This window comes from Triturus cristatus, chromosome 1_2, assembly GCF_964204655.1.
Source record: "Triturus cristatus chromosome 1_2, aTriCri1.1, whole genome shotgun sequence".
NCBI lineage: Eukaryota > Metazoa > Chordata > Amphibia > Caudata > Salamandridae > Triturus > Triturus cristatus.
In genome coordinates, this window is record NC_140580.1 from 723056618 (window position 1) to 723069234 (window position 12617).

Consider the following 12617-nt stretch of genomic DNA (forward strand, 5'->3'; position numbering starts at 1 on the left):
CTAGCTGGTTCTGGCATTACGATGGCATACACAGGATAAACAGCGGATAATCAGGACTATGACGGAACCTCGCTAGAGTGCGTCCGCCATCTTGGCTGGCTAGCCACTCCCCTGACTCATGCTTTCATATACCCAGTGACCTATAATAGACACATGTCCATACCTTTGTTTTGTCAGTAACACAGGCATGTATGTACTTTGTTGTCAGCATACAGGCCATTTCACAGTCTACCTACTGCTGCCATTACCCATACTGTATCCCCCCAGGAATTGTCACCAGTGAAACCTTTTTTGGCCATTTACCTGCAAGATACAGCACAATATACTAAAATATTTGACATAGATTAAGTTTGAGTTGAAATGCATCTAGGTAGCAATCCATACACAAATGTATGGACAGACTCTTTGGTATGTAAAGGACCACATGCTATTGATTGAATTTCATTACATAATCTATGTTAAAGTGTTTCAGGTATACCCATGTGTCAATCTTTGAGAAGTCTCCAACAGGTCTGTTGATCTAGAGGTAGCTAGCCACACTCCGTCTATGTTTCAACTACCTGGTACATAGTCAAGCTTTGCTGCAATGTGTGTGGCCTTGTGTATTTGACATAAAAGTGAAGCATTGCTGAGGCACAATATGTGTACACATTACTCATTTTACCCTCTTGCATGTTGCATGACAATCTCCAGGGAGTACCTGTAGGAGAGTAGGATCTGCTTCACAGGGGTACCCCCACTTTTTGCTGGTGTTTCACTGTTTTTCGACTTTAGTCTGGCTGTGGCCCTGCTAATCAGAACCACTGCCTAGCTGCTTCCTCTCTAAAATGGTTTGCATGTACATTAGGTACATATCTAATTGGGTTCTGGAGTGCCTTATAAGCCCCTAGTATATGGTATACTATGTACCTAGGGCATAGGTACCTCAGAGGCCTACCAGGGGCTGAGGCATGTATTATGCCACCCCTGGGAAGCACTCCAAAATGACACCACAGGTCTGCTACTGCAGCCTGGGTAAGGGTGTGCTTGTACCCCTTACAGTGGTATAGACTACCTATATCCACCTATATATACAGACACATATAAATCTATAAGTCACTCCTATGGCAGGCCTTGACAATCCTGAAGGCAGAGTGCTTGGTTTTGTGTGAGAGGGTGCCCAAGCATGAGTTGAGCCCCTCTGCAGCTTTTGGAAATACTTCCTTATGGCTGTTCTGTGATACAGCCATACCATATACTCTTAAGTGCATTATAACCTCGCGGTAAATGCTAACTTTGGAATGGCTGCATCAAAACATGTCATGTTTGGTGTCAAACATCTTGGAGTGCTACCACCCCCTGCCAGTTCTGGCGGCGGGGGTAGCATTCCACCTTTCTAGAGGGAGAGACATGTTCACACTGGTCAAACCCGGTAGGACTTTCCTGAGCCCTGGCATCACAAAATGGATGCCTCTGCCACAGACATGGGTCTGGCCTCCTGCTGCTGCTGACCGAAACTCCGGCAGGGGAGGCCTGGACAATAGGTTTCCTGTCGAAGGGAGGTGTAACCACCTCCCCAGACAGGCAGATGTGTATTGCGGCTGGGCGGGAGCACTCTCTGGTGCTTTGAAGTCCTGCATTGGGGGCACGTTTGCTGTTCCTGTGCATAGTACAGTTCAAACCGGTTGCAGGGGCTACCTGCCCCTGCTCTGGCGTGAAACTGGACAAAGGAAATGGTTGCAACCACCCATCTTTCCAAACCCTCCCATAGGTGGCTCCCTAGAGTATGTCCAACCCCCAAACTTAGTATAAGTATGGGAACCCAGTCCTTGTGACTTTAGATTACCCTGGACGAAACTCTACAACATAAATCCTGGACCTTCGACTTTCTATCCTGACTAGAAGACTGAAGAAATCTCCCTTGGGGTCAAGGAGTGACTCCCCTGCTTGGCAGGCACCAAAGAAGCAACTGACTGGTCTGCATCGCTGGATGCCGAAGTCTTTGCATCACCAGAGGTGGATTTCCAGACTTCCCCAAGGCTACCCTGAGTCCACAGCAAAGCTGAGGCCTGTGGCTATCGTGGGTGACATGGAACCGTGACCCCTGGACACCGTGATCTTTTGCAGCAACAGCATCTTCCTGGGCTTCCTCTAAGTTGTGCTTTGGGCTCCAAGTTGCCCCAGCCTTGAGCACCTCCTGCACCGAAGATTGCTGGCCTCCACTCCACGAGTGATCCGTGGGCCAGTTTCAAGTGTGACCGCACAAGGCTCCTTTGTGATCACTAGCCCGTTGGCTAGCCAGTCCCCATAAAGGCAACTCCTCTTCTAAGTAGGCTTTCCTGGTTGCTCCAGATGTGCCCTGACTTACCCTCACTGGGTGTGTCCCTCATACCTTGCTGGTCTGCACCCCAGTCCTTTCTCTGAATTCCAGTGACTTGCCATTGCCAAGGCTTGTTGGATCCAATCTGGACGCTGACACCGCAGCACTCGACAGACTTTGTGGGGCAACTTGAATCTGACTCATGGACTTCGTCGACTCCTCCTGGACCTCATGGCTGAAGAGTCAAGACACCCATCAACTCACCTGAAGCACCCGACATCGGTGGGCATTGGTCCATCCTGCCCTCGGTCACTGGCTAGTGACCCATACTCTGTCCCCTCTGCTTTCAGGTTTCTTCCATCCTAGATCTAGTCTTGGATCTCTTCGGACTCCTCTCCTCTTCACGGCAGCAGCAGTTCTTTGCAGGCTTCCATTGCAATCGACGACGCGACCGGACACCAAAAGACACCTATGCACCCAGCTTCCCTGGGTGAGTTAGCTCGAGCACTCCGGTGCTCCCGTGGGTGCTAGCCCTAGAACTTCTTAAGTCCAAAAGGGTTTGGTCCTGACTCGATTCTAAGTGTCTCTAATCTTTAAATTTCCAACCGCGACATTGCCCATAGAATATAACGGGAACCGGCGGTTGTGTTCACACACTGTATACAGTCCCCGTGAGACCCTGTGTCACTACCTTGGGTGGTTCCTTGGGGTCCCAGCGATTCTACAGGCTCTAGGCCTTGTGTCTAGTTCAGTCGTGGTTCTTATAACACTTTTTTGGTATATGGTTTGGTACTCCCCTAGGGCCTAAACGTGTATTTGTGCTATTACTGATGATTCCTCACTTGTAACTTAAGTACTTTGAACTCCAGTCTCATAAAGAGACTAGAGGGGTGTGTTTTAACCTACATACATATATTTTAAATATATACCTGGTGTGGTTGTCCTTTCATTTGATCATTCAAGAGATTATAGACTGGTAAAACAAGCTGCTTTACATTCTTTCAAGACTTAGCCTGAAGGCAGCTCTCCATAGCTACCACTAGGATAGCTTTCAATAAAGGTTGTCTTTAACCTATCACCATAAGGGGTTGTTTGGACTGATACAAGGTGCCCACTAGAACTAGTGGACAGCATATATCAGGCCACCTTCTCACAGTACTTAGATGGACCATGTTCACCATTCCATGTGTACACAACATCATTGTTCATAATCTGTCTTCATATGCCCATGGGTCTACATTTATGAGGCCAGACATTGTCATTTCCTATAGCTAAAAGGCGAAGACCTGAGAACCTTAACATTGTAATTTTAGGGGAAGTATATACTTCTTATGACAGTTGGTCATGATCTCTTCTATAGATGCCTTATTTTGGCTGGACATGGCACTTGTGCTGCTAATTGTAATTCATGCATATAATTGATGACAACTTAGACATATTCAGCTGGGTCTGATACATATGCCGTTCCTCTCCAACAGACAACATGACCCCTGATCAGGAAAAATCTTATTGGATTTGCTTGGAGAGGTACCGTCACATCAGGCACGTAGCCAAGGCATTTATGCACACGGGAAGCCGATGCGAGAACTCGAAGGCCGCAGGGACAGGGTTGTCACCTCCTCTGGGACAGAAAGCCTGGGACAGGGCAAGCAACAGGCCAGAAGGGGAGCTTTCCCATGGTGGCATCCGGGGTCATTTTCAGGATCCTCCACAGCCCTGCCAGCAGTGACACCACAGGTGGTCAGCACAACACCAGCTCAGCCAACCGAGAGGCAGTGCCTGAAGGACAATGCAGAGACAAAGTTGAAGCTGGCAGGCCTAGAACTGCAGGAGGCAACACTAATAAAATAAATTCACACCTTGCAACAATTTGTGGACAGGATTGGACAGTAAATTAAGGTCCTCCCTCCGACATTCTGGCCCTCTTGAGTTTATAATGGTTTTTGAATATATAGAGTTTTAGCATAGGTTAGGATAGGTTATAGCATAGTGATGTGTTAGGTTAGTTTTAGAGTTTTAAAGGTTTTAATATTTATCTGTTGTTAGGTGGGGATAGGGGAGGGTAGGTTGTTAAGTGGTTGGGGGTTTAATGTTTAGTATGTGTTTAAAAAAAGAAATACAAAAAAATATATATTTGTTTAGGTTTTAATGTTTAGGTTGTTTGTGTATTGGTGTAGTTTAAGTTTGTCTCATGTGCAAATGTGCATTAAGGGGGGTGGCGGGTTGATGTTTAACCTGTCTGTTGTGGTATATGTGTAGAGTAGGATAAGTTACGGTTAGGTAGGCTACATTAATTTTAAGTTAAATTAGTGTAGATAATTTAGTATAGGTTAGTTTAGGCATAGTTTAAATGGGAATAGTCAGTGTATGTTATTGATTTTTGGATTTTTATAGTGTGTTAAATAAAATTCTTTATCACTTTCACAAATGCTTACTTATTAACTCTGTGGCAGCTGTCACATCTTCTTAGGCTGGGTTAAGCACATGCAGTAGGAATTCCTGCCAGTGTTTGTATTCATGTGTTACTAGGTGGAGCACCTAAGGAGTAGATCACGTCAAGATTGCAATGGGGTCACTTAAAGGATCTTCAAACATGATTGTGCACTGTAAGTGGCCCACTTGCTGTGAATAGACACACAGCTCACACCAGGTATTAACCTACTGTTGCCCTGTATGTGTATGTGATGCTACCTGTTTTGTATGGAAGATTAAGTGAAACCATTGTGACTAATCTAGGATGTGTTGGATGCCACACTGATGGCAGCCACTTACACACTCCATAGCACCATGTTGTTGTCACATCACTGTTGTTTGCTGGCTAGTATGCATGGAAGTATTCCCCACTTGGGCAGAAACGCCATTCAGTCTTACCATTGACTTATTGCTAATTGTAGCACTTCATGCATGTCACCTTGGGTGACTCCTTGCTAGTTTAGATGCACATAGGGATCACATAAATTATTTCGCATGGTCTGTGCATATTTATCCCTGAGTCTATAAAACACAATTCCCCTTACTTAGTAGATAGTGTCTTTATGGTCAGCACATCCACCATGGTCTAATAATGAACAGACATACAACACGCTGGTTCTGGTAAGTGATTTTATTGGCATGTGAACCAAAGAGCAAGTAACAGTCCTTGCAGCAACAACCCCAACATAGTTTGTGAGCCATTGGATGTACATACAGAGACCATGGGGTTACATGTCACGGGATATGTGAAATTGCCGTTATGGAAGGTAGGACAAATTGACAGTCCACAAATGGGTGAATTCAAAAGGTGGGAAAGCAAATAGTACCAGTTGAGAATTACACTGACATGGCCATAAGCACAGGTCAATAGAGAAACCGGCCATGTGGCACAGAGAAATGCTACTGGCCAGTTTTTCAGTGTAAAGCGGTGAAATCCACAACTTCATCCTCTGATGTGGTTAGTAGCTCCCGTGAGGGGGGTATTATCAGTGCCAGATGCAACAGAGGCACATACACATCAGGGGCTGAAGATGCGGATCGCCTTTCACCAGCAGCATTTCTTTGTGCCAACAAGTAAGGCAGCAAAGTACTAAGAAGGGCCTGCTGGTTTGCCTGCACAGCAACAATGTTGTGGTGTAAGGCACCCATTGTTGCTATGTAGGAGCCCTGCTTCCTCTTCATGGACTCCAGGATGTTGTGGATCGCCCCAGCTGGTTGGCAACCTCACTGGTGCCACTTCAGCAGCGCAGTTGTTTGTGCCTCTGCCTCATGACACCAGATAGGTCAGCCAGGAACTGTTCCAAGACATTGAGCAGCGGGCAGGTGCCTCTTATAGCCTCCAAGGTGTCCTAATTGGAACTGAGGCACCTACGGACTTTCTCTAGGATGCCCGCCACAGTCTCTATTCCTGCCCACTCTGCATCTACCAGCTCCCGCTGGAATCCTACCTCATGACGTTGGAATTCAACTTGGGAGTCCAGGGCTAAAGTTGGCTGTCTGGTGGTGTTTGTTGAGTGAGAGGCAGATCCTCTGGAGATGATGAGATGCTATTGGCCCTTCTTGCGACCGACCGGAGATGGTGTCTGAATGGAGTACTGGTTTTGCTAAAGGGTATCTTGGTCAAGGGTTGGCAGGCTGTCATCCTCAACAGGATACTCTTCCGGGACAGACAGCTGGTCAGCATTGTTGGTAAATCCTCTGCAAATAAATATGGTGACATAAGTAATCTGGTTGACATTCAGACTTTCTACAAATCATCTTTGAGGTCAACATTGATGCTTAGGACATCTGTTCCTCGTATGTTTTAAGGCCAAGTTGCAGTGTAGTTGCCTTTCAGATGGCAGTATCTCTGCGTTGTTTACACAACCACTGTGTAACAAGGCTGACTTGTTATGTCATGACACATTTTGCAACATAGTTACACAGCTCACTGGCCCTGCTATTCCTGCATGTGTGATATGAGGTAAGGTCTACTTCTGCCTTGGTGATTTGCTTTGTTTTTCATGATGCCTATAATGATTGTGTTTTGACATATTGACACCACTACTGCGCACAATTAAACTAGTCCCCAGGGTGCCTCTGTGACCAGTACGCAGCCCAAAGCTTCTGTGAAGGTGATGTGGGTTTGGCCATGAAGTCGCTATGATCCTGCAGTCTGACTTTCACACAGTACACCACAGCACTCTGCCTAGTTGTGTTGTCTTGCATTCACATTGTTCTTTCATGTGGGCAGGGTTCCTTTTTTCACACATATCCTGCACACCTCTACACAGCTTCCAACCTAGCTACACTGCATGAATGTGTGTGGGCATGTACTTACCATGGGTTTCCTATTTGTGTATACTCATGTAATTTCATTAAACACACAGTTGGCTCCATATTTGTGCACAGTGGGCACTGTGTGGCAACTATGAGGGGATGGTCCCAGTCAAAATGCTAGTGCTGTCCCTCAACCCATTTCATCATTGCCAGAGATGCTAATCTCCAGAATTAAACACATTGTTTGACTCAGGCACCCTCACTTGTACATGTAGATGCATCTCCTGGCAATCCTGATTTGGGACCATGCACTCAACTTACTGCCACATACTGATGGAACTCAGATAATACATTGACTCTCATGTGCCTAAGACACCAAAAATACACATTACCAAATCCAATGGAATGAAATTGCTGGCTGTTTGTGAGGGCTATGGGACAAGCTGTAGCCTACATGGTAGTAGTGCTTGAATCGGTGAAGTACCTATCCAGGTTTGCCACACAAGTAGGCCCATCATCCTCAGTCTCCAACCATCCCTGGCCCTTGCCCTTTGTAATGGCAAACTAGTTCATCCTATACCTTGACAGATCCCTGTTTCACATCCTCCCACTTTGACATATGTAGCATCGTGCGACAGTTTGTCTTCTGACTACCTCCTGCCACTTGCTACATCTTCACCCAGGGCCAGCCAGGGATGTAGTTCCACAATGGTCTCTTCTCTGTCATCCATTCCCATTTGCGACACAAGTGTGACATGTCAGAACCAGCAACGCTTGTGTGTTGGTCAGGCTACCGAAGGAGCCAGGTTCCACGTTCTAGACTTACTCTGGAACCCATGGTCGATGGCTCTTTGCTGCCTGCTCAAAAATGTGGCAGGGAGAAAAACCACTAGCCAATTATACATTACCATTCCAGTTGTCCATGTTACTAAAGTTGACTATGATGCGCTGTCCCCAAGATATTGGTGGGTCCCCAAATCGCACTCTGAAATCACTTTAAACAATTAACGTGTGATGTTCTTTTCAAAAATTATTTTTATTTTTTCAATTTACTCTTCATGATTTGCTTTCTTCTTTCATTTCTTAAAGTTTTTCATGTAACATAAATACGCCCAATGCAAACCTCTTAGAACAATTCAAGTCACAACAGAAATAGAGGTAAACTTTGGGGTATAAACTAAATGACACATGACTATTGCCTTGAGAGGATGGCCCTCGAAGAGGACAAACCAGATTTGTCCAATGATAATGGGGAGCGTTCTCCGGGGAGGGAAGATGGGGGGGCTTCACTTATTTTTTACACAACTTTTTAACTTGGTGAGGGAGCATTTGGGAAAAAATTGAACAAAATCTCTGTCCAATGTGCTGATATTCAGGTTAGACAAGGTCCCTACAGGAGGGGCTCCATAGCAAGGAGAAAGACATTCAATGGCCAACATCATGGGCAATAGCACAATAAACTTTTTGTCTTGGAATGTAAATGGCCTTGGAGTAAGGAAGAGAAGGCATAAATTCTTGGAATATTTAAAAATTATGAACAGTGAGGTCATAATCCTACAAGAGACACACCTCTTGAAACCAGAATGGGACAAGATTATGAAACACCAAAAGTGGGTTGACAGCTAGGTCTGCACTAACCAATTTTGTTGCATTAAGGCGGTGGCAATCCGCTTTAAAAAATCAGCAAAAGCAACAATCATAGCAGAGACAACTGATCTAAAGGGAAGATGGGCAATAACTAAGGTAAAAATAATGAGAAACCTATAAATTATTGCTGGTTACTACGGTCCAAATACAGATGACCCAATTCCCAATTAATAGAAGTGTCTGCTCCAATCATCCTGGGAAGATATTTTAACCTGCTATTAGACCCTAACAAGGATAGACTCCCACCGGGTAAAGCTCTATACCTCCTAAAAATGAGAAAATGGCTGAATAGATTTACAGAGGACTTGGGCTTGGTGGACTAAGGGTAACTGAAATAACAGATTCACCTTCAAAAATAAAAGTATGGCCACTCATCAAGGATTGACTTTTTCTTAATAGATAAAGGGTTAAACAATAGTGTTAACAAGGTTGAACACATAGCCGCATCTCTATCTGACCACTCTCCAGTTTACCTAGAAGTAAAAATAGGGCAACCACAGGCGGCCCACAGATGGATCTCAGACCCCACTCTTCTTTTAGATCAGCAGGTCATAAAAAAGCTGATATCAATAACCGATTAATATTTCGAGATTAATATCAACAATGAAACTTATATTCAAATAGTTTGGGATGCCTATAAAGCAGTAATTAGGGAGGCTTTAATTAACCTTGGGCGTAGTTTGCGTGGAAGCGCTACGCATAGCTTAGCGAAGTGTACTATGCGAGCTACGCTTAGCTACGCGAACTTAGTAGTGCGGTAGGGAAAATGCTGTTCGCACTGATTGCACAGTGCCGGATGCTTGTCCGCACTGTGCAATCATTGCAAACGGCATCTTGCACAGTGCAAGCGGTCGTTTTCTGCCGCTCGAGTAGATTTGTACTCGAGCGGCAGCTTTCTCACCGCGGACTGGTAGTATCTCATCGCGAGCGGTCACGAGCATACGCGACCACTCGCAATGAAAAACCTGACCTCCCCGCGTTGAGACTCTCGCCGGGAGGTTTATTTTCCACGCTCGCGATCTGCAACCTGATGTTTCTGAGGAATAAGTCTCGCCGGGATGTCATTTTGCTTGCTCGCGGTCGCCAACTTGATGTTGAGGACCGCGAGCAAGCAAAAAAGGCCACAACGCTATGCGTTTTTGCACTGTGCTACGTGCAATTTGCTCGAGCATAGCGTAGTACTATGCCCAGGCCTAGCTTTAATTGGCTGGGCGGTTTCAAGGGATAAGGCGACCAGACAAGAAATCTGCCAGCTAGAGGCTGAAATTCTAGACCAACAAAAGAATTTGGTGCTGCAGCGTCCAAACTAGATCAAGAGAAAGCAGAGGAAGACTTAAATTAAAAAAAAATTACCTGACTAATATACTAGATGAAAGAATAAGGAAAAGATGGGAAGCTAGCAATTTAGCGAACTATGAATATGGGGAAGGCCGCTGGAAACTCCTTGCATGGAAAATTGAAACTAATCAAAATAGAAATAAGATTGTAGCAATACAAAAAGACAACCTGGGTGGACAGGAAGTAGATGACCCGGGGATTGAGAAGGCGTTCACTGATTTTTTCAATATCTATATGACGAGGACTTAGTGGTGTCATCAACTTAGTTGATTCCTATCTGAGTAAGTCGGCCCTCCCCAGACTAGAAGCAGAAGCCAGGGAGAGACTGAACTAGATCATAACTTTAGAAGAAGTAATTGAGGTGCTGAGAAAATAGTAGAGAGGGAAGGCAGCAGGCCCGGATTCTCTTCCTAATGAACTATATATAGTTCTGAAAGAGTCACTGGCCCCCATATTAGTGAACTTGTTAAACACGGTTTTCTTTAAAGTGCTAATTCTTCCAAAGTCCTGAAAAGATGCCACCATTACCTTAATTTTAAAACCAGGAAAATATCCTCTGAAATTTGAATCATACAGACCCATTTCCCTCTTAAATAATGACTTTAAAATCTATACGCAGATCCTAGCAGCAAGACTAGGACACACTTCTAATCATTTGATTCACGGAGACCAGAAAGGTTTCATTAAGGGGAGACAACTACACAACCTCCCTCACTAACTGATTGAAACCATCAACATAGCCACCCAAGAGGATATTCCACTCATAGTTCTTACATTTGATGCCGCGGAGGCTTTCGATCGAGTAAATTGGAAGCTTTAACATAAAGTAATAAACCAATATAGCCTAGGAGAGAAGTTTCTAAAGACAGCAATAAATATATAAGCAGCTCCTGTGGCAAAAATATTGATAAATGGAAGCCTTACTAAAGAAATAAAAATCTGAAGAGGTACTCGTCAAGGATACCCACTTTCTGTACATAGAACCTCTAGCTAATTCCATAAGATTATCACAAGGAGGTATTCTGTTTAATTTTCATGGACGAGAAAAGAAGCTGGCTTTATATGCAGATGATTTGATGGTATTCTCAGGCAATTTGAAGACATCACACCCTAATATCAGCAATCTGCTAAAACAATTCAGAGAAGTTTCGGGTTACCAAGTTAACCATCTAAACCGACATTATGAAATGGAATCGCCCACTCCCTTCTGCATTAGCAAAAATTTGAATTGAGTATCTGAGAATTGATATACTTAAAAACATCAATGAAATCGCGCAAGCAAACTTTGAGATAAAAGTGAAAGAGACAAGAAAGTTATTAAGATCCTGGAGTGGCTTGTCGCTTTTATTCTTGGGGAGATATAACACTATAAAGATGACCATTTTACCTAAGTTCTCTTTTGTCTTCAATACCATCCCACTAGAATTTAAAACTCAGTGGATTCAAAAGCTACAAGGCGAACTCAATGGGTTTATATGGGCCTCGAAAGGAGTAAAAATCATGTGGAAAAAGTAGGAGGAAATATCAAGGAGGTATCGCAAGTCCTGATCTTCTATATTGTTATTGGGCCTTCCAGTTCAAGAACTCCAGAGTACTACTTAAGGAATATTCTCTCTACACTCCGTACTTCAAAGCAATAATGGAAGGGGATTTCTCCCTATACAAATTCGGCCACCCGAAGTACTTTAAGAAAATCAAGATAAAGGTCCTATGTTCATCCTGCAAAACCTGGTACCTGATTAGGAAAATACTAAATATTCCTTACTACAGTAACCTTGCTCCTATCTGGGATTCACCAGAGACTCCAGAATGCTTGAAAGATGCACTGGCAGTCCCCTTAAAGATTGTAGGTATAAAAACGTGGGGACAATTGACACAAGAAGGAGTTTTGATAAGCTGGGATTCCCTACTGACAAGTACGAATGGGTAGTTGTCTAGATTTAAGTACTACCAACTCGCAAGCTGGGCGAAAGGCGTGGAGAAGTACCAAGATGGCAATGTGGAGGTAGAGGAAGATTTACAATGCGACCCAGTGTGAAAGGAAATATATATATGGTACTGGCTCATGATCCAAGCTGTAGAAGAAGAACTTTCATTACCCCTAGAACTTTGTAAGAAAGACCTGCCAGCACAGAATCTACAATATTTATGGCAAGTATCTTTTTCTGCATTATGGCGTGCAATCAAATCTGCGCCTCTCAGAAAAAAACATCTCTTTACACTAAATAGGGCATACTGGACTCCAAAAAGATTATCAAAGATGAACAAACAAGCGGTGAAAAGTAGTCCAAAATGTGGTGAAATAAGGGCTGATGAGATCCATATGTTTCGACAGGTTCCCCAACTTCAGGCGTTTTGGTCCAATGTGGGTAAGATTATAAATGAAGCCCTGGGACAAGATAATGAGGTAAGCACAGATATAACTATCTTCGGTACTGTAAGTGACAGTGGGTCTCCACCCTTCTTAAACGACAAGCAAAAGCATCTATTGTTTGTACTAATCCTACTTGCTAGACGGGAGATATGTATGAAGTGGATTCTCGATAATCCCCCAACACTAAATGACTGGCTGATTGCAATAGATAAGGTTAAAAAATTGGAC